We start from the raw sequence: 26,754 nt of genomic DNA, 5'->3' as shown, positions 1-26,754 counted from the left end.
TGATTCTCAAATTGTCTCTTCTAGACAGGTTTTCTTGGTCTGTCACTTTCTCATTGAGATATTTCATGTTTCCTTCTATTTTTTTCAGTCTTTTGACTTTGCTTTATTTGTTCTTGTTGTCTTGAGAGATCATTAGCTTCAAATTGCTCAATTCTAGCCTTTAGGGACTGGTTTTTGGCTATAATCTTTTGGTTTTCAGCTATGATCTTTCGGTTTTCAGCTATGATCTTTTGGTTTTCCTTTTCAATCTGGTCTTTTCTGCTGTTCACTTTGCTTGTCAGTTCATTTGATTTCTGAGCCTCACTTTCCAATTGCAAAATTCTGCCTTTTAAACTGTTATTTTCTTGTCTGATTTCCTTTTGAGCTATTTCCCATTTCTCTAACCAAATCTTTTCCATCTTTCTTGTCATCTCAGTTTTGAACTTTTCAAGAGCTTGTGAACAGTTTTCATTATTATTTTGGGAGGGTCCGGATGCTTGTTTGTTCTCCCCCTCTATTTCCTCGGTTGTCTGGATTTTCTCTGTGTAAAAGTTGTCGAGTGTTAAAGATTTCTTTTTCTTGTTAATCTTTCTCGTCTGAGCTTCCTGATTCTGGGTAGCCATTGTTATCCCAGCAGCTTCTCAGCTTTATCCTCGCACTCAGGGTCTGTCTGCAGTCTTTTGGGTCCTGAGGTCTGAGTTCTGGTTTTTCTCAAGGTCAAGCCCCCTGGTGGACCCCCTTGCTTGGTGCTCTGCTGGAGGTTCCTTTACAAGTCTCAGGGCGTTGCTTCCACAGTCTTATACCCGTCTGCGCTGGTTCCCCACTCAGGGTTTCAGAGCCTTCGCTCATGCTCATGCGCGTGCCTGTGTCTGCCTCCACCCGCACCTCTGACTGTGTCCGTGCTCTGCGCCCGCTCTCAGAGTCTGTGCGCATTCTTTAGCTTTTTGGGGTCCTAAATCTTGCTGCTCTCAGGAACAGGCCCTGGAGCTGCCAATGACTCAATGGGTGCCCCAAACTTGCTCTATTTCTTTTTAGCTGGCTTTGGCGTTATAGGTGGTGTGTGTGGAGGGGGTGGGGGGGTGGTTGCTCAGCCCGCGATTTAGTGAGAGCTGTTTCACCCCTTTATACCATGGAACAGCCCCAATTCCACATACCCTCCACACTGTGCCCTGTTGTGGGGTCCCTCCGTTCGACTGGGTTTTTGTTTTTATGTCTCCTTGAGGAGTCTTATATTTTTTGGTCAGGAGAGGTTAAGAGCTGCTTTTTACTCTGCCGCCATCTTAACCCGGAAGCCACAAAAATCCCTTTCCTGTCTTTTTTAGTCATATCTATTTTTACTTTGGCTTTGTCAGAAATCATGATCGCCACTCCTGCTTTCTTTTTCTCATTTGAAGCCCAAAAGATTTTGCTCAAGCCCTTTACCTTAAACCTGTGTGTGTCCACTGTTATGTGGAGATGCAAAACATGGAATCCCTGCAAAGGTACAGGGACAGCCTCACCCAGAATTCCAGGGGACCCCCATGGAGAACTTTGGGTGAGGGGGCAGTTGAGAAGGGTTTGAGTCAGTTAATTTGTGGAGATTGAAGTGAGCAGACACCCTGCTTACTACTCCACACTTGGGCGTTCACTTGAGAGGCCATTGTGGCATAGCCAGTGTGGTTTCTACATAAGGATTAGCTTGTATAATAGGGTTAGTCTATATCAACAATTAGAGAGTAAAGATATTCATTAATAGCAAGAGTGCCAGTTTTAGTTAAGTGCCTTCATCCCCTCCTGTGGTGGGGGGGAGGGCAGTATCAACCTATCAGTTCAGGGTCACCTTTCATTATCCTGAAACCCTCATTAACCTTTCTAGTTTTCCTTGTTATTTCCCAATATATGCTTTACCTTCAAATCTGTGCCTGGAAAATTATTTGGGGGATACTCACAACTCAGTCTGGACATCTAGTTTGAATCCTGTCTGCTGCCAGTTTAAGAAGATCTTCTCTGTCTTCAACAGTTAAATAACTAGCTTCTACTTACTCATCTAACTGACCTGTGAGGAATATAAATTAAAGAAAAGGAACATCATTGGGGTTTCAGTCATAACAGAAACTTACCAGGATCTGATCCTCTCTTCATACCCAACTGAAGCAGCAACTGTTAGAGGGGGAGGGGTTTGAGAGCCAGGAGTGTTTAGCCCCCTCCTTTCCTCACTGAAGGCTGTCAATCTGTGGCTCTTGACTTGAAGCTCTATTTGGCCCTGACACATTTATCTGCTTCTCCAAATTTTCTGTTATTATCATCATAACACCACCCACCTCAAATGTGTTTCTTGTATATGGTATGATTTGGTTTTCTAATCCACTCTGCTATTTGCTTCCATTTCATGGGCGAGTTCATCCCATTCACATTCAGAGTTATAATTATCAGTTGTGTATTTGCCAACATTTTGGTGTCCTTTCCTAGTTCTATTCCTTCTTCTTACCCTATTTCCTTTTAAACCAGTGGTTTGCTTTAAGCCAGTAACCCTTGTCCCCTCCCTTGATTTACTTCCCTTTCTACTCCCTCCCTTATTATTCCCCTCTTTTTATTTTTAAGGCCTAATGAATTCCCTCCCCCTTCTTCTCCCCTCTCTTTTTTGACCTCCTCACTCCTCTGCTCCCCTTGGTTTATCCCTTCCAACTTTCTCAGTAGGGTTAGATAGAGTTTTATATCCCAATGGATATAGCTACTCTTCCCTCTCAGGGTTAATTACACTGAGAGTAAGGCTTAAATATTACCACTTAATACTCTCTTCCTCTCCTCCTTATAATAGTATTCATTCCCTCCCCTTCCCATGCCCTCTTTGTGTGTAATAGAATATCCTATTTTTCTTATTCATTCAAGTTTTTCTTGGTGTCCTCTACTATTCACCCCCCTTTTTCCTACCCCCCATATCATCTTAGACCATTTAGTACTCCAACCTCTCTCTATGAATAATTCTTCTATTTACTATAATAGTGAATAGAGTTCACTACAGAGAATTACACATAACATTTCTCCATGTATAGGAATACAAATAATTAGATCTTATTGAAGCCCTTAAAGAGGCAAATTTAAAAAAAATACGAGTTTTCTTTCTTTCCCCCTCTGTTTCTTATTTACCTTTTCATGTTTCTCTTGGTTTTTGTGGTTGGATATCGAACTTTCCATTTAGTTCTGGTCTTTTCTGTGTAAATACTTGGAAATCTTCTATCTTGTTGAATGCCCAAACTTTCCCCTGGAAGTATATAGTCAGTTTTGATGGGTAGGTGATCATTGGTTGTAGACCCAGTTCTCTTACCTTTCTGAATATCATATTCCAAGCCTTGTGGTCTTTTAGTATGAAGGCTGCAAGATCCTGTGTGATCCTGATTGGTGCTCCTTCATATCTGAATTGTCTCTTTCTGGCTTCTTGTAAAATTTTTTCTTTTACTTGAAAGCTCTTGAATTTGTCTATCATATTCCTGGGGGTTGTCTTTTCAGGATCTAGTGTAGAGGGTGATCTATGGATCCTTTCAATGTCTATATTGCCCTCTTGTTGTAGAACTTCAGGGCAGTTTTGCTGAATAATTTCTTTTAGCATGGAGTCCAAATTTCTATTAATTTCTGTTTTTTCTGAAAGACCAATGATTCTCAAATTATCTCTTCTAGACCTGTTTTCTTGCTCTGTCAATTTCTCATTGAGATATTTCATGTTTCCTTCTATTTTATCAGTCTTTTGACTTTTATTTGTTCTTGCTGTCTTGAGAGATCATTAGCTTCTAATTGCTCAATTCTAGCCTTTAGAGACTGGTTTTCCTTTTCAATCTTGTGATTTCTGATCTTCAATTTATTTGCCTCACTTTCCAATTGCGAAATTCTGCCTTTTAAACTGTTATTTTCTTGCCAGATCTCTTCCATCTTCCTCATCATCTCAGATTTGAACTCTTCAATAGCTTGTCACCAGTTTTCATTATTTTGGGAAGGTTTGGATATGATTGTTTGTTCTCCTCTGCTGTTTGTTGTCTGAATTTTCTCTGTGTAAAAGTTGTCGAATGTTAAAGATTTCTTCTTGTTGATCTTTCTCTTTTGGGGTCCTTGTGGGCTTGCCATTGTGAGCCCCATGCCCTTTCATGTTTATCCTTATACCCAGGGTCTGTCTGCACTCTTTAGGCTCCTGAGGTCTCAGATCTAGTTGTTCTTAGGATCAAGCCTTCTGGTGGTCCCCTGGCTTGTTCCTCTGCCCGAAGCTCCTTTAACAGTCACAGGGTGCTGCTTCCACAGTCATGTACCCCTCTGCACTGGGTCCCTACCCAAGGTCCATGCCTGTACTCAGGATTCGTGTCTGCACTTGTATTTAAAATCTGCACGTTCTTTAGCCTCTTGGGGTCTTAAGACTTGCTGCTCTCAGGAACAGGACCTGGTGATCCCAGGTAGCTGCCATGGACTTAATGGGCATCCCAAACTTGCTCTAACTCTTATGCACCAACTTTGGCCCTGTAGGTGGGGTGTGGGGAGGGAATTGCTCAGCTTGCATTTCAGTGAGAGCTATTTCACCCCTTTATAGCATGTAAATGCCCTGATTCCACATACCTTCAATGCTGTGCCCTGTTGTGGGGTCCCTTCATTTGGCTGGATTTGTTTTTATGTTTTCTTGAGGAGTCCTATATGTGTTTGTTTGGAGAGGTTAAGCAGCTGCTTTTTACTCTGCTGCCATCTTAACCCAGAAGTCCTGTTCTTCAATTCTTGAGTTGTACTATCCTTGACTCATGAGCACCTTGACAGGTTCCTTTCTTGTCTTCCCACCCTCCTTCTTCTGTTCCCTCTCTTTCTTCTCTTTCTTCCTAGCTTTTTCCCTACATATAATTTTTATTAGTCTCCATGCAGAAAACAGTGAAATGTGTCCATCTTAGAGAAGGCAGCTGTCCATATGGTCTTATGGAAGAAGCATGCACAACTTCCTATACCTCTCTTCCCGTATCTTCCCACAGTATCACTATTGCTTACTTGCATGATGCCTAAAATGCCAACATTACCCAATTCTGCTAGTACAATCTCATAAAAGATATTCAATCTTGAAAAAATCACTTCTCTCATCTTCATTTTCCTTTTATAAAATGAGAGAACTGGGCTAAATGATCTCTATGATTCTTTCCAATATGAGAATAAGCATTTCATTCTTTGATATTTTAAGGTCGAATCCAACTCTAACAGTCTATGATTCTTTTTTTCATATTTTATTTCCCCAATTACATGTAATAACAATTTTCAATATGTCTTCCAAAATTATAAGATCCAAAATGCTTCCTTCCCTCCCTTTTTCTCCTCCCTTCCAAAGATGGTAAGAAATTTGATCTGGGTTATACATGTATTATCATGCAAAATGTACTTCCATATTGGTTATCATTATAAGAATACTAATATAAAACCAAAACCCCCGAATAAAAGAACAAAAAAACTGAAGTGAAAAATAGTATGCTTTGATCTGCATTCCTACTCCATTAGTTCTTTCTCTGTAGGTGGATAGCATTCTTTGTCATAAGTCCTTCCAAATTGTCCTGGATCATTGGATTGCTGAGAGGAGCTAAGTCTTTCACAGTTGATCATCATACAATATTGCTATAACTGCATACAATGTTCTCTTGGTTCTGCTTATTTTGCTCTGCATCAGTTCATGTAGGCATTTATAGCTCTTTCTGAAATCATCCTGCTCTTCATTTCTTACAGCAGAGTAGTATTCCATCACCATCACATACTACAATTTGTTCAGCCATTCCCCAGCTGATGGACATCCTCTCAATTTCCAATCGTTGCCAATACCTAGAGAGCTGCTATAAATATTTTTGTATAAGTAGGTCATTTTCCCTTTTTTAAAATCTCTTTGGGGTACAGACCTAGTAGTGGTATTACAGGATCAAACGGTATGTATATAGTGTATGATTCTGGCAGAGAGTCATTGCTTTCAATTAAGCTGCTTGTAAGACAACTCTTCATGGATTTTTCTTTCAAAATATAAATTCTTTCCCCAAAATATACTGTGTTCCTAACAAGACCCAAGGAAGCCTATGAGCAGTGTATGTTTGATTTGGGAATAGTTAAAAGAATTACAGACTATTAGAATAAAAATGCCTCTTAGAGATCATCTAGTCTAACTTCTTTCTTTATAGAATCAAAAATTCAGGAAATAGGAAATTATTTACCTAAAATCATGCAGCTAGTTAGTTGGATGCAGGACAAGGACTAGTAGCTAGACTCTCCAGTGATCAGATCACAATTTCATGTGGCTTCCATCATATAGAGAAACAATGTTGGGAAATGCAAAGGATAAACCATCTCTTTCACAAGTTTGCTAAGGACCAGCTCCACTTGAAAGAGAACAAAATAAATCTGAGCTGGGACCTGGTCAAGACCTTTTTTCTCTCCCAGAAACATGATCAAATGAGACCCAGGAGGAAATAAGGGACAAACTGTGTAATTGGCCCCAGCTGTTTTGCTAATCAAACAGATAAATTACTTATTAAATCCTTCTATGTCTGAGGATACCCAAGCAGCAATCATATTTTCTCCCATCATTTCCATAAAAGACAAAAAAATGGTACCAACAACCTGAAATTTCTCATCACATTCTGGAATCTATGCTCCTCTGTGTGCCTACTAACAGCATTTAAGTAAAGCTTCTTGGAATTTTGTATTAAGATCTGTGCTAATTTTATGTTCTTTATCTTATCTTCTCATCTTTTCCAGTTAGTAAAACTACTAAGCACAGTGCCTGGCACATAGTAGGCACAGTGTTTATTGATTGATGGATTAACTAGGCAACTGGCCCTCTGTCTCAGGTGCTGACATGGGTGGTAAGAAGTTCTGTGCTCCTTGGAAGCAAAGTTTTATTTTCTGGGTAGTCTGAAGACCACGGGTCTCTACATTTTCAGATTTTCTTCTGGCAATGCCCTGTAGAGGATTGAGGGAGAAGACAGGTTCAAGAGACAGTGAGGGAGCAAGTGTTACAGGTCAGCAGAAAGGAGGTGGGATAGTCTGCCCTTTCTCTTAATACAACTGGCCCCAGAAGCTAAACAGTAGGCAGGGAAGTGATGCCTCAAAGCCTTCTTTCTGGAAGCTCCTATTCAATTTTCAGGCCTGCCCTCTCCCTATACTAGCAATTCCCTGAAAGGCCAACATGTATTGTCTGCTTATTGAGAGAAGCATCTGCCCCTCTCTGGAGAAGTCTGACCCCATTGGTCAGGTGCTCCTTTGGGCCTTTTCTCCTTGGCAAGAAATAGTCCCACAGATATATAAATTATCACTGGAGCAACTCAAGCTTGGACTTTGAAATGCCTTCTCTGTGGGCAGGTTCAGAGCCTCCTAGAGTCAACCAGGGTTTGGGATTCTGAAGTTACTCCCACCTCTACATATGTACCTCTTCCTATTAAAGTTGCTATCCCACTATCCATTCCTCCTTTTCCAATACTGTTCTGTTCCTTGTGGAAAGGATGGAAACCATCAAAAGCTTTTGCCCCATTTTTTTTTTTAAAAAATCCTAATTAGCTCCTACTTGATAGCTTTGAAGCAAAGAAAACCACTAGAACAGGGCAAATGTGGCTTTGTCCCAGGTTCTGGCATTGGGCAGTTCTATCCTTCCTAAGATTAAAGCTTTCTCCAGTGCATAGTCTGGAGATCTTGATGACTACACTTGGAGATTCTCTGACCGTGCTCTATAGAGGAGGAAGGAAAAAGCAGAATTGGAAGGATCATTATCCGACTGACACAGGCAGAGCCCACCTCACCTTGCGAGGTAGTTTAGAAGTAAAGACCAGTTCCTGGAATTCATCCATTAAAGATCCATTTCTTTAACTTAAGGTCTTCCTGCTAAAATACCAGAGCTTCAAAATACCTCCACTTTAAGCTATCATTTATCCTCAACAGATATCACTGGATAAGAGACAAAGAAAAGAATTGATATTCAGAACTGGTGTCAAAGAGTCTGAGATCAAATCCCACGTTTGCCACTCATTGAGTGGCACTGGACAAGTCACAACCTCTTTGGATCTCATTTGTAAAATGAAGGCACTGTATTCGATGATCTCAGAGGTTTCTTTCAGCCCTAAATCTATGATCTTATCATGAAAGATCTGAGGTCTGGCGTAGGAGAGAGAACACTGGAACAATATACTAGTTCTATTTCTACTGCTAACTCACTGTGTGACCTTGGGCAAGTTATTTTGTCTCTGTAAGCTTCAGTTTTCTCATTATAAAAATGATGATCTCTGAAGTCCCATTCAGTTGATTTCCATGATATAGGAGGTTGGGATTTAGGGAGTGGGAATAGGGTACCACTGATGAAGAGGAGGGTTGAACTGAGATGAGAAAAGGGAAAATGAGAATAACAGCAAGAAGGCAAACCTGGAGTATTTGACAGTTTGAGGCCTGGGCCATTCCAATTGAGAGAAGCACTTTGATGAAAGCTGGTCTAAGGCAAAACCTCTGCTAGACCTTACTGAAATCTTTTCCCCTTATTCTTCCATGCTACAGTTGATGGGAATTTTATGAGGGCTGCCATAGGCTGTGTCTGACCCAATATGTTCATAATCTCCTCTCTCCTGCCTTGGATAGTGTAAGAGTTAAAACTAGATATTTAAGGTATGGTCACCAGAATTCGGATTAACATGATTTCAAATTAAAATAGACCCAAGTCAGGATGACTTTTATGGAAGTATATTTATAATTAGGAAGGTTGAAGGTAGAGAATTTGAGAGAGAGAAACTCTGGCCCAGACTAGAAGTCCAGATCAGGTAAGAATTCAGAGGCCCCAGCAGAGGAGCACAGAGGTTAATTAAACAAGGCTTCTAGCCACACGGCCTCCTTGAGGCTAGAGCCTCCAGAAACGCCAAGGGAGGAGAAAGGAAGTCAGCCTAACTTACCCACAGGACAATTCAGAGGGAAGCAGTCTGAGGTCCCACCAGAGATCCTTCTACACCAAGTTCAAAGCGCCAACTTCTCCACAGAAAGCTACTATCATATTTAAAAGATGGCATCTTTCGTCACTTCCTGCATCCACCTCTAGTTTCAAGTGGACAAATGGCAGCCTCAACACTGTTTTGGACTGCCCTTTGGGCAGTTTTTGATTTTTTACTTATTGTCATATGTGGGTAACAGACCTTCCCCACTTAATTCTAAGTTGGGTGGGGTGACATTATTTTTGATGGCTGGAGTCTAAACGATGAATGAGGATGAGCTAATTCCATTTACACAGTACCATGAGGGAAAGGTTCAATCATTGTTGAGTTTTATTGCCCATTTCTCTGAGTTCCCTTCCTCTCATACTGGTGGGGATGGAGAGAAGACAGCATAGAAAAGACTGGACAAAATCACATGACTCAAGAGAGAGTTTCAGAGATACCAAAAAAGCTAAGGAAGAAGACTGGAACTTGGAACCACCATTTTTTTATGCCCTTACCTTCCATCTTAGAATCAATACTGTGTATTGGTTCTAAGGCAGAAGAATGGTAATGAGTAGGCAATGGCAGTAAAGTGACTTGCCCACGGTCACACAGTTAGGAAGTGTCTGAGGCCAGATTTGAACCTAGAACCTCCCATCTCTAGACCTGGCTCTCAATCCACTGAGTCAATCAGCTGCCCCCTGGAACCACCATTTTAAATCTCAAAGTCATCAGATCTCAAGGTTGCAGATTCTATGACAGAAGGGAGATTCCAACAGATCTTGAGTGTCACCATCAGGTGCTCTCACCTTCATGGAATCATAAACTTTCAGATCTAAAATGGACCCCATCCAGAGGTGAGAACCTCTGCTTGCTAGAAGTCCAAAGATCATCCCTAAGAAGATTCCATTGAGATGTCAACCATTGGGGATCCTAGAGTTTATACATGTAATGTAAACAGATAATGGTTTTCTCATAAGACAAAAAATGTCAGTGTTGCATTATGGCAAGGATCTATGATTTCAGAGCTCTGGGAACTCTTTTACCAATGCAAATTGAAAAATGTTTATTCCTATTCCCAGAGACTCATCATGAAAAATGCTATCTGCCCTCCGAGGAAGAGCTGATGGAGTCTGAATGCAGACCGAAACATATATTCCATTTCTTTCTTCTACTTTTTTAATCATTTGAGATCTCTTCCACAGAATGACTAATATTTACATGATTACTCATATAAAATCTGTACCAGATTGTTTATCATTTTAGGAAGTGGGGAGGACAGAAAAGGGAGGATCACGAAAAGGAAAAGAATTTGGAACTCGAAACTTATTGTTTTTATTTGAAATAGGAGAAAAATATTATTTTTAAAATGTGAATGGTCTATTACTTAGTATGTATATGTATATATATAGATATATAGATATATAGATATATAGATATATAGATATATAGATATGGTCTTCCTGCTAAAATATCAGAGCTTCTAGAAGATACCCCTACTTTAAGCTATCATTTATCCTTAACAGATACCACTGGATAAGAGGCAGAGGAAAAAAAAAATATATATATATATACACACACTACATACTTAGTAGCTCAGTCCTGGAGAGTTGCCTATATCTCAGAAAAGATAAGTGATCTGTTGTTGCTGTCTCATTTCAGTCATGTCTGATTCTTTATGGCTCCAATTTGGGGTTTTCTTGGCAAGGATCCTAGAATAGTTTGCTATTTCCTTCACCCTCATTTTATAGATGTGGAAACAAAAGCAAACAAGGTCAAGTGACTTGCCTAGGGTCACCCAGCTAGTAAGTGTCTGAGATTGGATTTGAACTCAGGTATTCCTGACTCCAGGTTGGGACTCTGTCTTCTGCTAAGTATTAAAGATACAAAGAAAGGGAACAACATGGTCCCTACCCTAAAATGGTGGTGACAACATAGAAATAACTACATATATTCAAGATACAAACATCAAGAGAGGTAATATCAAAGGGAAGGGACATTAGTAGGGTGCAGAGACGGGGGGAATCATGGAGGAGAGCCTGGAAAAGCCTTTTTAGCAAAGTGGGATTTGAGCTGTGTCTTGAAATAGGCCAGGAAAATCAGGATAGAGGTGAGAAGGGAGAATATTACAGGCATAGGTGACAGCCAGTACAAATGCTATTTTTGTTTTCTTTTTTTTTTTAAATCAGGAGCCAGGATGGTAGAGTAGAAACTAGGACCTAGCCGAACTCTCCTAACATCCTCTCCAAACAATTTTAAGATAATGCCTCAAATCAAATTTTGGGGCAGTAAAACCCCCCAAAAGGTCAGAAGGAAACATTTACCAGCCTATGACAACTTAGAAGGGCCAGGTTAAAAGTCTGTAAAACCAGAGTGGGCACAGGCATGGACTAGAGCAGGAACACCCAAGGTTGATCTTGAAGATGACCTCAACAGCAGCAGCTGTAGCTTTGGATGCTCTCAGCCCAGAAATGATAAGGGAGTCAGGCAATTAGTTAAAAATAAGTTACTTTCCTGGTACTGGGTAAGTTGGCACCTGAATAGCAACTCTATTGTTCAGAAGCAGTTCTAGGTCATAGTTTCAGGTGGAGAGGAATAGTTGTGATTGGTTATAAGGGAGCATGGGCCCTGGTCTCTTTTCTAAGACAAAAAGGAACAATAGCACTTGTAACTGCAGAGGACCAGGGGACCTTCCTGGGTCAAGAGCACAGATCAAGAATATAGTGATCACACTTCTCTCAGGAATAACACTACCACTCTAAATTACTATCCCAGTGCAACTATCAATAATATTGAATTAAGTCTTGATCAATGTAACATGTAAAACCCAGTGGAATTGTGCATCAGCTATGGGGAGAGTGGGGAGGAGTTTGGCGGGGAGTGAAAGAACATGAATCATGTAACCATGGAAAAATATTCTAAAACATTAAAAACCAAACAAACAAACGAATGAATGAATGAATAAAGGAATAACATTGCCTCAGAAGCACCAGAAGTTTGTAGCAAAGCACCAAAAAACCCTGCAGCTTCAGATAGTACCTTCCCTTCCCAAGGTGAGTAGAGCTCAAATCTAACACAGAGTTTAAAGTCAAGAAATAGATAGGAGAAATAAGCAAAAAACAACCAGAAAATAAACTGACCATTAAAATTTAAGTACAGTGGAAGGGAAAACCAAAACATAAATTTAGAAAAAGACAGAGATTAGAAAATATCCAAAAGCAAAGCCTCAAAGAAAGAGGTTAATTGGACCCAAGCTCAACAAGAATTCCTGAAAGAGTTAAAGAAAGATAAGAGAAGTATAGAAAAAATGGGAAAAGAAATAAGAGATGTAAGAAAATTATGAAAAGAAAATTAACAGCTTGGTAAAAGAGGCACAGAAAACAACAAAAGCAAATAAATTAATGTGCCAGCAAAATCCTGAGGCTTAGTGCCAGCCCTGCTATACTTTTATTTGGTTTGATATCCAAGTTAGCATCTCTCATTTGTGATGACAGGCATGTTTTGATTTAAAACACTTGTGAAAATGTTCATTCGTGATGGGTCCTCACCTGGCATGGACTCCCACCTTCATCAGCAGGGGAGTTCTGATGAATTTTGAGTCACTGCTTTGATGATAACAGAGCATGGGTAGGACTTGGTAACCTGAGGAACTCCATCCCTACAGTGTCAGTCCAGATTTTCCCTGTTGTGTGCAAATAGAAGTATTTCCTTCTGAGATACCATTTCAAACATGATTTAGGAAAGTCAGACTTGCTTCTTTGTATCTGGGAAAACTTGGATTCTTGGTGGGTAGGGGCCCTAATAATCCAGCAGTGAATTAAGATATCTATGCACCCTAAGCAAGGTTTAGAGATTGTAAGCATGGGCAAGCTAGGCTAATTTTTCCTTAAAAAGTATCAAAACCATCCTAGATACCCTACAATAACTTCCTGCTGGTCTAAGTACAAAGACCAACAAATGAAGACTCAGTCCGTGATTACTCAGGCTTCTGAACCAGAACACAGAAGGGGGCAAGCTGGGTCCAATAGAATTAATGCTATATCCTTATTAAATATCCTTTTCCTGCTAGGATTAAGTAAGCTTCCTTTTGTTAGCCATGAGATGGTTTCCAGAGGGTTTCATTTCATTTCAGTTATAACCTATACATAAAGATATATAGAGAGATATACATATACATATAGTTATATACCAGCCTGAAGATAAGACCAGCCTGAGACAGACCCATCCCACAATAAGTATTTATTAGTAGTGAAGTTTTCAATCAGTCTAAAAGCATTTATTAAGTCTCTACTACATGCTAGGTCTCTGGGATATGAAAAAATTAAACAGTCTAGGTCCTTGTGGCTCTTACAATTTCTTTGGAAAGAATACGTGGACACCCATCCATATGTACAGACAGACACGCACACACAGACACATTCATCTTTTTTTTTAATACTCTGATTTCTTCAGTGCAAGGAGCTTTTGGCCACCTTCCCCTTCTAGTACAGATCAGCTCCTTCTCTAAAACTTAACCCTTAAAAGTTAAGGGGGAAGCTAGGTGACATCGTTTGAGTAGAGTCTTGAAGGGACCTAGGGATTCCAAGATGCAGAGGCGAGGAGTTATGTGTACCAGGGATGGGAGAGAGTTAGTGTAATTGCAAGAGGAGGTATCAAGAAGAGGGATGCTGGGCAGTGAGGCATCCTAGTGGTTCTGAGCTCTGGTCAACCATTTGAGGCAAGGAGGAGGGCATGAGAAGAAGGGCAGAAGAATATTGAAGACAGACAATGCCTACTCACCACTTTGCTCCATTGTGGCTAGAGAGCCTGGGGGAAGAGAAGAAGAGAAGCAGAAGCCATTGTGATTTTTTTGCAGCTGACACATTTTTGCCTCTGCTTGATTATAAATCTCCCTGTGGTATACTTTTTCCAGAGGCAGGCGGGGGATGTAACTGCCGACACTTTCCCCACTAGATTAAATAATATGTTGCTAATATCAAGCCGTCCTTTAATATCTTGCAGTCCATAAAGATTAGCATCTCCCTGCTCGAGGTTGACAGTTGTGTTCTGACATCTCCTCACCCCCCAGGGTACCAGCTAAGGATGCATAGTGCTCTCTCTCTGACTGTAAATTTCAGACTAGCGATGGGGAGGTAATATAGTATTGTGATGAGCACATTGGACTGGAATTCAGACCTGGCCTTTAGTCCGGGTTCAGCTACTACCCAGATGATTGTTGGTGAATCTGTTCTTCTCTGGACCTCAGAGTCCTCCCCTAGAAAATTAAGGAGTTAGACAAGGTGATCTCTAAGCTCCCTCCTTTCTACTTCCAACATTCTGTGATTCTGTGATTGGCCTTTCTTTTTGGTTTCTGCCCAACAGGAGCCAGTCCAGAAAGAGGGTATATGTTGGATATTGAATGGTTCTGGGCATTAGGTGATGCAGGAGATAGATCACTAGAATTAGAGTCAGTACAACCTGAGTTTGGTCAAATCCTGCCTCAGGCACTTACTAGCTGTGTGACTCTGGGCATGTGACTCTCTGAACCTGAGATTCCTCATCTGGACAATGAAGATAATAATAGAACCTCAATCCCTCAGAGCTGTTGTGAGCCCTTGGATATATTGTTATATCTTATATGAAAAAAGATATTATATATAAAGTGCTTTGAAAACCTTAAAGCACTATATAAAAGCTAACTGTTATTGTTATTAGATTACAATTATTACAAGAGACTCCACTTAAATAATATGCCCATTCTCAATTGTCCACACACAGGCTAGTGCCTCAGAAAGAGGAGAAACCTTAACTTCTGGATTGATTTCAAGGTCCTCTGGATGCCTGCTAGCCTGTGTTCCCATCCAGCCTCTGCTCAGGGATCATAAACTCATTTTACTTTTAGCTTGAGTAAAGCAGAATTAGAAGGGCAAAGTCAGGAGTAAAGTCACATCTTGAAGCCAAAGGTTCAAGTTATAGATAGACAGACAGACAGACAGAAAGACAGACAGAGAAATAGAACAATGGATATCAAGATATAGATTGATCAATATATATCAAGATATATATGTGGGTATATAATCAAACATATGTGTATGTGTGTATTTCTATGAATATGTGTATATATGCACATAGAAAGAGAGAATATATATGTATATATATATTATATGTCTACTATCTAATATTTGATATTATCTGTTCCCTTGCAAGGGGTGGTCCATCCTAGCTTGAATCTCCAGTAGCTCCAAAAGCTTTACATATTTCCAAAAGAGTCCTTTACATTCTCATTGGAATGCAAAGTGCTTTCAAATAAATTTAAGAGAAGCTTATTAAAACTCTTGCTCTATCAGAAGTACCATACTGCCTGAGACACAAACGCAAAACAGAACACAGTCCCTGATCTCAAGTAGACATAATTCTCAGATTACATTGACTCATATGATCCCTACTATGCTGATTTGGAGGAGAGATTGAAGGAATTATTGTCCCTCCTTGACAGAGAAGGAGACTAAGATGAAAGATAAAGATAAAGAAAATTAGATTGAGTCGCAGGATAGAAAACAAACTCACACAAATCATCAGCATGTCTATATATTATTAACAAAGTCCAGCAGAAAGAGAGAGGAAGAAAAATTCCTTTTAGAATAACTGCAGACAACATAAAATATTTGGGAGTCTACCTGCCAAGAAAAATGAACACAAGCAAAATGCCTTTCTATACAAATAAAGTCAGACCTTTACAAATGGAGAAATATTCATTGTGCATGGGTAGGCTAAGTTAATATAATACAAGCAAAATTCTACCTAAAATAATTTACTTATTCAATATCATGCCAATCAAATTACCAACAATTATTTTAGAGAATTTTAAAAAATCATCTGGAAGAACAAAATGTCAAGAATATCAAGGGAATAAATGGGGGGGGGTGTGTGAAGAAAAGTGTCCTAGCAGAATCAGATATCAAACAGAATTACAAAATAATAATCATCAAAACAATGGTACTGGCTAAGAAATAGAGTGGTAGATCAGTGGAATAGATTCGGTGCTCAATACACAGTAGAAAATGATTATAGTTATTTATTTAGTGTTTGACAAATCTAAAGATCCAAGATTTGGGGACAGAAATCACTATTTGACAAAAATTGCTGGGAAAACTAGAATGCAGTTTGGCGGAAACTTTGTGAGATCTATATCTCATACCATAAATCAAGATAACATCAATATGAGTATATGATTTATACACAAAGGTTGATATCAAAGGCAAATTAGGGGAGTGTGGAATATTTTACCTGGCATATTTATGGATTAGGGAAGAATTTATGACCAAACAACAGATAGAAATCATTACAGGATATAAAATGGATAATTTTGATTGCATCAAAAAGGTTTTACACAAACAAAACCAATGCAGCCAAGATTAGAAGGAAAGCAGGAAACTGGGGAAAATATGCAGCAAGTTTCTCTGATAAAAGCCTCATTTTTCAAATATATAGAGAACCAAGTCAAATGTATAACAACACAAGTCATTCCTCAAGTGATAAATGATCAAAATATATGAGTAGTCATTTTTAGAAGTAGGAATCAAAGTTCTCTCTAAACATATGAAAAAAATGCTCTAAATCACTACTGTTTAGAAAAATGCAAATTAAAAAACTCTGCGATAACACCTCATACCTATCATATTGACTAATAAGACAGGAAAAGAAAATGACAAAAGTTAGAGGGGATGTGGAAAAATTGGGACACTAATGCATAATTGGTAGAGTTATGAATTGACCCAACCATTTTAGAAAGCAATTTAGAGCTATGACCAAAGGGTATATGCCCTTTGACCCAGAAATGCCACTACTACTCTTTATCCCAAAGAGATGAAAGAAAAAGAAAATAATCTATTTGCATAAAAATATATGTATAGCAACTCTTTTTTGTGGTGGCAAAGAATCCGAAATCAAGGGTATGCCTATCAAGTGGGGAATAGTTAAGCAAGTTGTGGGATATGATTGTGATAGAATACTATTGGGATTTAAGAAAGGACAACCAGGATGATTTCAGAAAATCCTGGAAAGACTTATATGAAACTGATGCAAAGTGAATTGAGCAGAACCAAAAAAAACAGTATATACAGTAATAGCAATGTTGTATGATAATCAACTGCTAATAATTTAGCTATTCTGATAGATAAAATGATCCAACATCATTCTGAAGGATTTATAATGAAAAATGCCATCCACTTCCAAAGAAAGAACCACTTGAGGCTGAATCCAGATTGAAGCATACATTTTTTACTTTCTCTATTATTCTTGTTTTTTGTTTGTTTGCATTTTCTTTTGGAACATGGCTAAGATGGAAGTGTTTTTCCTGTTTGCACATATATAGTCTATATCAAATTGCTTGCCTTCTCAGGGAGGGGAGTGGGATGGGAAGGAGGGAAAGAATTTGGAATTCAAATTTTTAAAAAACTAGTGTTAACGTTTTTTGTTTATACGTAATTGAAAAAAATTAAATAAAAAAATTAAATTAAGAGTCAGGAGATTTCATCTCAGATCAGTCAATAACTCACTATTAATCACCCACTCTGGACCTCAGTTCCTATATCTCCAAAACTACTCCAAAGTTTAGAAGACTGGCGATAGTCTCATTAATAGGATACACAACAAGCCAGTGGTCAAGACACAACCAGTGGTTAATAGATGGTTCAGTACCCCAGCTTATCTAAACGCTAACAAGAGTTATCTTGTCAGAATAATATCCACATCCTGAGAAAGAACTGTGGGAACAGAAACGCAGAAGAAAAACATTTGATCGATCACATAGTTTGATAGGGATATGATTAGGGTTTTGATGTTAAAAGATTACTCTACTACAAATATGGATAACATGGAAATAGGTTTTGAACACTGATACATGTATAACCCAGTTTGCTTGTCAACTCCAGGATGGGGGAGAGAAGGGGAGTGGATTATGAATCATGTAACCATGGAAAAATATTCTAAATTTAAAAAATTTAAACAAAACAAAAAAAATATATTTGCTTGAAAAAAAAAGTTATCTTGACCATTTGGCAGATAGATAAACTGAGGCCCTGAGAGGTCTAGGAACTTGGCTATTAATGGCAGATTGGACCAACCATAGAGCCTAGAGTTCTCAACCAGTGTTTGTTCTGTTCAAGGCAGGCATAGTAGTCGGAGGTGGGGGACGGGAAATGGGACAGGATTTGAAAAGGGTCACTTTATCAAAGGAAGCTTAGAGCTGCCTTTCTAGTCTTATTCCATGTTATTCCTACCTGGGTAGACTGTAATCCAGCCAAACTGTCCTTACTATTCCTCATTCTCATATGCCAACTCACCCCTTTGTACTAGCTATCCCTCATCCCTGTAATGCACGCCCTCCTCATGTATGCTCCTTGCAATCCCTAGCTTCCTTTCAGAGTCTCAAGGGCCACTTCTTAATCAGGGATTCTTAATCTGGGATCCATGGATAGATCTCAGGGGGTCTTGGATGGGAGGAAAAAGCTACATCTATAGTTCTCCTAACATCTAACTAAAATTTGGCATATCTTTCATTTATAAACATAGGACAACGAATACTCTGAGAAGGGTTCTGTGGGCTTCATTATCCTGCCAAGGATTCCATGACACCAACAAGGAAAGAAGCCCCTGTTCCGAATTAAGGCTTTCCTAATCTCTAAGCTATCAGTGTCTTTTCTTCATTTTGTAAAGATCTTACATAGACCCATATATGTATGTACATGTCCCAATCTTCTCTTTGAATGGAAGCTTTTTTTAAACCCTCACCTTCTGTCTTAGAATCCATTCTAAGTAATGGTTCCAAGGCAGAAGAGCAGTAAGGGCTAGACAATGGGAGTTGTGACTTGCTAGTGGTCACAAAGCTAGGAAGTAGCTGAGGTCAGATTTGAACCCAGGATCTCATGTCTCCAAGCCTGGCTCTCTATCCACTGCCCCTAGCTACTACGTTTGTACCACTAGAAGCTGACACCGTCTCTGGTATCCTCTCGGGATCCATTGCTACCTTCTACAAGATGGAGGAAGATTAGGTGAAGAGAGGGAATTCTAAGGGTTGGGTGATTTTGTTTTCCTTTTGACACTTATTTGTCCTTACATTTACTGAGGCAGTTTTCTCTGCCCCCTACTCCCACCCTTGCTCCCCGAAGAAATGCTAATTCTCCTTGGGCGAATGGGAGCATCATCCCTTTCCAGTAAGCCCTGCCAGTGGAGTCAAATGGTGGAGATGAGCAGCGTGGGAATTCCCAGCAGGTTTCTCCCCAGCAGCTCCTCTGGGCTCACTCTCTTGAATGGGAGAAAGACGGAATCCCTTCCTCAGGAGAGGATTGACATGAACTCAGACACCTCAGAGATCGTTCAGTCCAATCCCCACTCCTCTTACAGCTTACGAAGATGAGACCCAGGGCAGTAAGAGAAGTGAAGACAGGGAAGAGCCAGGGTACCAACCTGCATGTCTTGATTACAAGCCATAGTGATTAACGTAGGAGAAAGAATGCCAGCTTCCGAGTCAGAAGCTCTGGGTTCACAGCCTGCTTCTTCCACTTACTACCTGTGTAGTCTAGACCTCAGAACAGCTAGGTGGCACAGTGGATAGCGTACCATGCCTGGAAGTCAGGAAGTCTGGAGTTCAAATCTGGCCTCTGATACTTACTAGCTATGTGACCCTGGGCAAGTCACTTAATCCTCCTTGCCTCCGTTTTCTTAATTGTCAAATGAGCAGTGAAGAAAATGTCAAACGACTCCAGTATCTTTGCCAAGAAAATCACAAATGGGGTCAGGAAGAGTCAGACACAACTGAAAAATGACGGAACAAGAGCCTGTACCTCAGGTTCCTCATCTCTAAAGTAAAAGGGTTGGACCAGAAATGCAAAAGTGGTTTCAGTTCGTGGTCCTCTAACCCTAGGACCGCCTCTCTCCTGCACCTTTGCCAGGCCTTCATTGCTATCTCCCAGGTACAAAGAAGGATGTCTTGTGAAAGATGAGGTCCTTGTGTGTGAGCTCACACCCCCACAGAAAAAGCTGGGCTCCTCCATCCTGCAAAAGAAAAGAGAAAGGTCCAGACAGGGATACTGATGTGTGTGAGTATGCCCAGGGATTAGGAACTAAAACCAAAATGTATTCACCCTTACTAATGCTGCCTTGGAGTAATAATAATACCTAGCAATTCAGGTCATGCGTTAAGACTTATAAAGCCCTTTATTTATACCATCTTTATATGATGCTTACAATAACCCCGTGTACATGCTATCATTATTCCCATTTTACAGATAAGCAAACGGAGGCTCAGAGAGGTTAGATGACTTACACCAGATTCATAAAGCCACAGTCAGTAAATGTCTGAGTCAGGCTTCAAACTCAGGACTTTCTGGCTCCAAGTCCAGCTCTCTATCCATGGTACCACTTGGCTGCCAGGGTGTGGATGGCACTGAGGCCGGACGGAACTGGGAGAGCCAGGATGAGATGGTCAGACAAATGAAAGGCAAAGAGCCCTGGCCGGGAGATCAAATACAAGTCAGAGTGATGAGTGGGTTGTTGCAGGGAAGAGAACAGCAGCAGAGTTAAGGCAAAATCACAGAATATCAGCATTGCCAGATTATCTAGTCCAAACCCCTCTTTCTGCAGGAGAGAAACTGAGCCAGAGAAAGCCGTAACTCGCTGAAGGTCATACGGCTAGTAAATGGCCGAACTGAGAACGTCCCCCTGATTCTCTGTCTCTGGTTCCAAGCCCTCGGCTGTCTCCATTACAGCGTGTCGGCTAAGGAAGTGATGTCGAGGCTAAAAGAGAGACTCGCCTTTAAGTTTACAACTCCTAGAGCTAGCGTAAAGGTCTTTTATAACCTGTCCAGCTCCTTGCTTTGCACCCATGGAAACTGACCATTGTCAAAAAAAAAGAAGAAAAAAAAAGAAGAAAAAATATTAGCCCTGATCCTTAATAAGGAAAGGACAATGAGGCTACCGCTATGTCCCTGAGGAGAAGGCGGTTCCGTTGGGCAGAAAGCTTGAACTGCAATCCGAAAGACCTGAGTTTGAAACCTGCCTCAGACAATTACTCGCTGTGTGAGCCTGGGCTGGGCTTTCAACCTCTGGTTTCTCATCCACACCATGTGGCTAATAATAGCACCCAGCTCCCTGGATTGCTGGGAAAATCAAAAGAGATCTCCTATAAAGGGCTTTGCTCTGTACTGATGCATCCTATGATTATGGGGGAAAAAAAGCATGGACCATTCCAGGTGCTAATAGGAGAGAGGAAAGGGGAAGGGGCTGCAAGCACAAGGGCTAAGTCTTTGCTTTGAGAGGCCTCATTCCCTTCTGGGGTTTAGCTGATGTTTGTTGTAGCTCAGCCTCCCCTGTTACCCAGAGGAAAAGTTCCAGGACAGGAAGGAAATTAATTCCTGGCCTCCCATCTGTCCTTCATCATTTTCAGTGCACAACAGATGACTATAGCGACAACCATAGTCATGGGTATTGATGCTTCCTGGGGCAACGAGGAACTGGGAGTCTTTGCTAACCATTCCCAAACACATCTTCAAAGACTATATCCCAGGCACAGACCTTGGGATATATGAAGTACCTTGGTTAAAATGGGCTTTGATTGAATAGTGGACAAAGTGCTCACTAGGGAGTCTGAAAGCCTCCGGGTGGAATCCTGGCTTTGACACTACCTTTGTGACCCTAGGCAAGCCATTTATTCTCGTAGCCTCAGTTTTTTTCCTCTGTGAAATGGGAACAATACATTTATAGTATCTGTACTCCAAGGATCTTGTGAGACTCAAATGATTTCATGCTTTTTTTGCAAACTTTATAGTTATAAGTAACTGTTAGTTTTTATTTTCATTTTTTAAAAGGATCTTTCTTTGTTTATTAGGACTATGATTTGATGAGATGGGAACTCCCAATGAGGAAACTCCTTCCACCAATGCAGGTGGACATCTTCTCTGAAATCTATACTCTTGTAGTGTCTCCCAGGGCTCTGCAGTGATTCACCTAACGTCACACAGTTAGTACACATCAAAAGAGGACCTTAACCTCACATCTTCTTGTCCCAGAGTCAGTTTTTTTCCCCTCTATACCATGTCACTTCTCATTATTATGGTTCTTGTTCTTACCACCCAGAAAATCTAGTCTAATCCATGATGGGTGTGAGCAGTGGAGACACATAGGAGGTAACTTTATTGGCCAGAGGAGAGGATCCAAAGAAAGAAAATGTAAATAATTAAGGGAACAGGTAGGAAGCTTCCAATGGAAACTAGATTAATTAAAATTAGGCTTCTTGAGTCTTGACAGATGAAGGAAGTGTTTGGAAAGGGTATGGGGAGAGTGAAAATTCACTTGTTTGCCAAACCCCACAATGTTCTAGAAATTGAGGGATCTACCTTTGAGCTTGAAAGAGGCAAATTCAAAGACAAATATTATGTCATAGCAAAGATGAAATTATAAGATTTACTATCCTGCAAAAAATTAATAATAATAATATTTATATATTGCTTTAAGGTTTGCAAATCACTTTATAAATATTATCTCATTTTATTCTCATATCAATTCCGGGGCGGGGTGTGCTTCTATTGACCTTATTTTACAGCAGAGGAAAGTGAGGCAGACAGAGGTTAAATGACTTACCCAGGGTTACATAGTTATTATGTGTCTGAGGCCAGATTTTAACTAGGTCTTTCTGACTTCAGATTCAGGACTCTATCCACTGTATCAATTGTTCAGTGGCCTCCACAAAAAGGAAAAGCTCTAGCTAAAGATGGGGTTAATGAACTCAGAGGTGGAAAGAACTTTAAAAATACACTCAAGTCAACTCAGTAACGAATATCCAAATCCCCTTCATGCCCTTCTTAACGAATGATGATCCAGCCTCTATTTGATATCTCCAGCACCTGGGAACTCCTTACATTCCAAGGAAGTTTATCACATTAGCCAATAACTATACAGGAAAGAAATGGGAAACATACATGGTAGGCATGAGAAGGATAAAAACTTTACAAATGGGGAATTAGAAAAGACAAGTAAAATAGAAGATGTCATTAAAAACATGTATGGGGGGAAGAAGGACTGGTCATATGGCAAAAAAGGGAAGGAGATAACCAATGGACAGCAAAGGAAGCATTCATTTGCTTGTGACATCAAGAGAAAAGCAGGATGGCCCCTGGTATCCTCTTTGGCAAACTTATGGTCAAGAGTACCTCTAGGTTGAGCAGGTTGCATTCATTACAGTCTACAATGAAGGGAATGAACATATCAATGAGATCAGTGGCATTGGAATATTTGAGTTGTAATTGTCTAAAAATTACCTAAAAGTTTTCATTGTTTAAGATGGAATCTCTGCAACTGCTCTTACATCCATCTTCTCCATTCTATTCCCATTGCTACTGCCTCAGTACAAGCTCTCATCTCCAAAGACCTGGACTTGAAGCCCCGTCTCCTGACTCAGAGTCTAAAGATCTTACTATGATGCCACATTGGAGATTAAAGATGGTGGTAGCCATCAACCAAAGGTGTTTCTTTCCTACAGGTAATTTCAGTCTCTGCCAGAAAGTGGTCAACTGTCTTTTACCCACCATCATGCTGTCCTAACTAATATTTTTGGAACTCAAAATTTTTTTTTGCCTTTTTTTTAATAATTTTTATTTTTTAGAAAAGTTATCATGGTTACATGATTCATGTTCTTACTTTCCCCTTCACCTCCCAACCTCCTCCCCCCCCAAAATGTGCATTTCCACTGGTTTTAACATGTGTCATCAATCAAGACTTATTTCCAAATTGTTGATAGTTGCTTTGGTGTGGTAGTTTCAAGTCTACATCCCCAACCATGTCCTCCTCAATCCATGTGTTCAAGCAGTTGCTTTTCTTCTGTGTTTCCTCTCCTGTACTTATTCCTCTGAATGTGGGTAGCATTCTTTTCCATAAATCCCTCTGAATTATCCCGGGCCATTGCATTGCTGCTAGTACAGATGTCCATTACCTTCTATTTTACCACAGTGTATTGGTCTCTGTGTACAATGTTCTTCTGGCTCTGCTCCTTTCACTCTGCATCAATACCTGGAGGTCCTTCCAGTTCACATAGAATTCCTCCAGTTTATTATTCCTTTTAGCACAGTAATATTCCATCACCAGCATATATCAAAGTTTGTTCAGCCATTCCCCAATTGAAGGGCATAGCCTTGTTTTCCAGTTTTTTGCCACCATAAAAATCATGGCTATAAATATTTTTGTACAAGTCTGTTTATCTATGATCTCTTTGGGGTACAGACCCAACAATGGTATGGCTGGATCAAAGGGCAGGCATTCTTTTATAGCCCTTTGAGCATAGTTCCAAATTGCCATCCAGAATGGTTGGATCAGTTCACAACTCCACCAGCAATGCATTAATGTCCCAGTTTTGCCACATCCCCTCCAGCATTCATTACTCTCCCCTTCTGTCATTTTATCCAATCTGCTAGGTGTGAGGTGGTACCTCAGAGTTGTTTTGATTTGCATTTCTCTAATTATTAGAGATTTAGAACACTTTCTCATGTGCTTATTGATAGTTTTGATTTCTTTATCTGAAAATTGCCTATTCATGCCCCTTGCCCATTTATCAATTGGGGAATGGCTTGATTTTTTTATACAATTGATTTAACTCCTTGTATATTTGAGTAATTAGACCCCCGTCAGAGTTTTTTGTTATAAAGACTTTTTTCCCAATTTGTTGTTTCCCTTCTGATTTTGGTTGCATTGTTTTCGTTTGTATAAAAGCTTTTTAATTTAGTATTAATCAATCATCCCATTAACATTCAGAGTTATAATTATCAGTTGTGTATTCCCAAACATTTTGGTATCCTCTCTTAGTTCTACCCCTTCTTCTTAGGCTATTTCCTTTTAAACCAGTGATTTGTTTTAAACCAGTACTCTTGTCCCCTCCCTTGTTATTCCCCTCTTTTTATTTTTAAAACCTAATGAATTCCCTCTCCCTTCTCCTCCCCTCCCTTTTTTGACCTCCTGACTCCTCTGCTCCCCTTGGTTTATCCCTTCCAACTTTCTCAGTAGGGTTAGATAGAGTTTTATATCCCAATGGATATAGCTACTCTTCCCTCTCAGGGTTAATTACACTGAGAGTAAGGTTTAAATATTACCTCTTAATGCTCTCTTCCTCTCTTTCTTATAATAGTATTCATCCCTTCCCCTTCCCATGTCCTCTTTGTGTGTAATAGAATATCCTATTTTTCTTATTCATTCAAGTTTCTCTTCGTGCCCTTTACTATTCACCCCCTCTTTCCCATCCATCCTCTTATCATCTTAGACCATTTAGTACTCCAACCTCTCCCTGTGAATAATTCTTCTAATTACTATAATAGTGGATACTATAATCGTGAATAGAGTTCACTACAGAGAATTACACAGAACATTTCTCCATATAGGAATGCAAATAATTAGATCTTATTGAAGCCCTTAAAAAGGCAAATTTAAAAATAAGAGTTTTCTTTCTTTCCCCTCTGTTAATTATTTACCTTTCCATGTTTCTCTTGGTTTTTGTGGTTGGATATTGAACTTTCCATTTAGTCCTGGTCTTTTCTGTGTAAATACTTGGAAATCTTCTATCTTGTTGAATGTCTATACTTTCACCTGGAAGTATATACTCAGTTTTGATGGGTAGGTGATCCTTGGTTATAGACCCAGTTCTCTTGCCTTTCTGAATATCATATTCCAAGCCTTGTGGTCTTGTAGTGTGGAGGCTGCCAGATCCTATGTGATCCTGATTGGTGCTCCTTCATAACTGAATTGTCTCTTTCTGGCTTTTTGTTAAAATTTTTTTCTTTTACTTGGAAGCTCTTGAATTTGGCTATTATATTCCTGGGCATTGTCTTTTCTGGGTCTAGTGTAGAGAGTGATCTATGGATCCTTTCAATGTCTATATTGCCCTCTTCTTGTAGAACTTCAGGGCAATTTTGCTGAATAATTTCCTTTAGTATGGAATCTAAATTTCTATTAATTTCTGCTTTTTCAGGAAGACCAATGATTCTCATATTATCTCTTCTAGACCTGTTTTCTTGATCTGTCATTTTCTCATTGAGATATTTCATGTTTCCTTCTATTTTATCAGTCTTTTGACTTTGCTTTATTTGTTCTTGTTGTCTTGAGAGATCATTGGCTTCTACTTGCCCAATTCTTGTCTTTAGAGACTGGTTTTCTGCTATATTCTTTTGATTTTCCTTTTCAATTTCATCTAACCTGTTTTCCAGCTGTTTGATTTTGGTCTCCAATTGCTTATTAATTCTTTTGATTTGGAGGCAGACTGGTTTTCAGCGATAATATTTTGGTTTTCCTTTTGAATCTGGTCTGTTTGGTTCTTCAAGACTTCCAGCTGGTCATTTCTGGTCTTCAATTTGCTTATCAATTCATTTGATTTCTGAGCCTCACTTTCTAATTGTGAAATTCTGCCTTTTAAACTGTTATTTTCTTGCCAGATCCCTTCCATCTTTCTCATCATCTCAGATTTGAACTTTTCAGGAGCTTGTGACCAGTTTTCATTTTTTGGGGAAGGTTTGGATATGATTACTTGTTTGTTCTCCTCTGCTGTTTGCTCTGTTGTCTGGTTTGTTTTTTCTGTGTAAAAGTTGTTGAGTGTTAAAGATTTCTTCTTGATCTTTCTCTTCTGTGGTTCTTGTCTCTGGCCTGCCATTGTTAGCCCAGCACCCTCTCAGCTTTATCCTCACGCCCAGTGTCTGTCTGTGCTCTTTGGGCTCCTGAGGTCTCAGGTCTAGTTGTTCTCAGGGTCAAGCCTCCTGGTAGTCCCCTTCCTTGTTCCACTGCCTGAAGCTCCTTCAACAGTCTCAGGGTGCTGCTTCCACAGTCGTGCACCCTTCTGCACTGGGTCCCC

The sequence above is a fragment of the Gracilinanus agilis genome, chromosome 1, assembly GCF_016433145.1.
Source record: "Gracilinanus agilis isolate LMUSP501 chromosome 1, AgileGrace, whole genome shotgun sequence".
NCBI classification, from domain to species: domain Eukaryota; kingdom Metazoa; phylum Chordata; class Mammalia; order Didelphimorphia; family Didelphidae; genus Gracilinanus; species Gracilinanus agilis.
The sequence above is the reverse complement of the archived record's forward strand: the minus strand, read 5'-3'. Positions refer to the sequence as shown.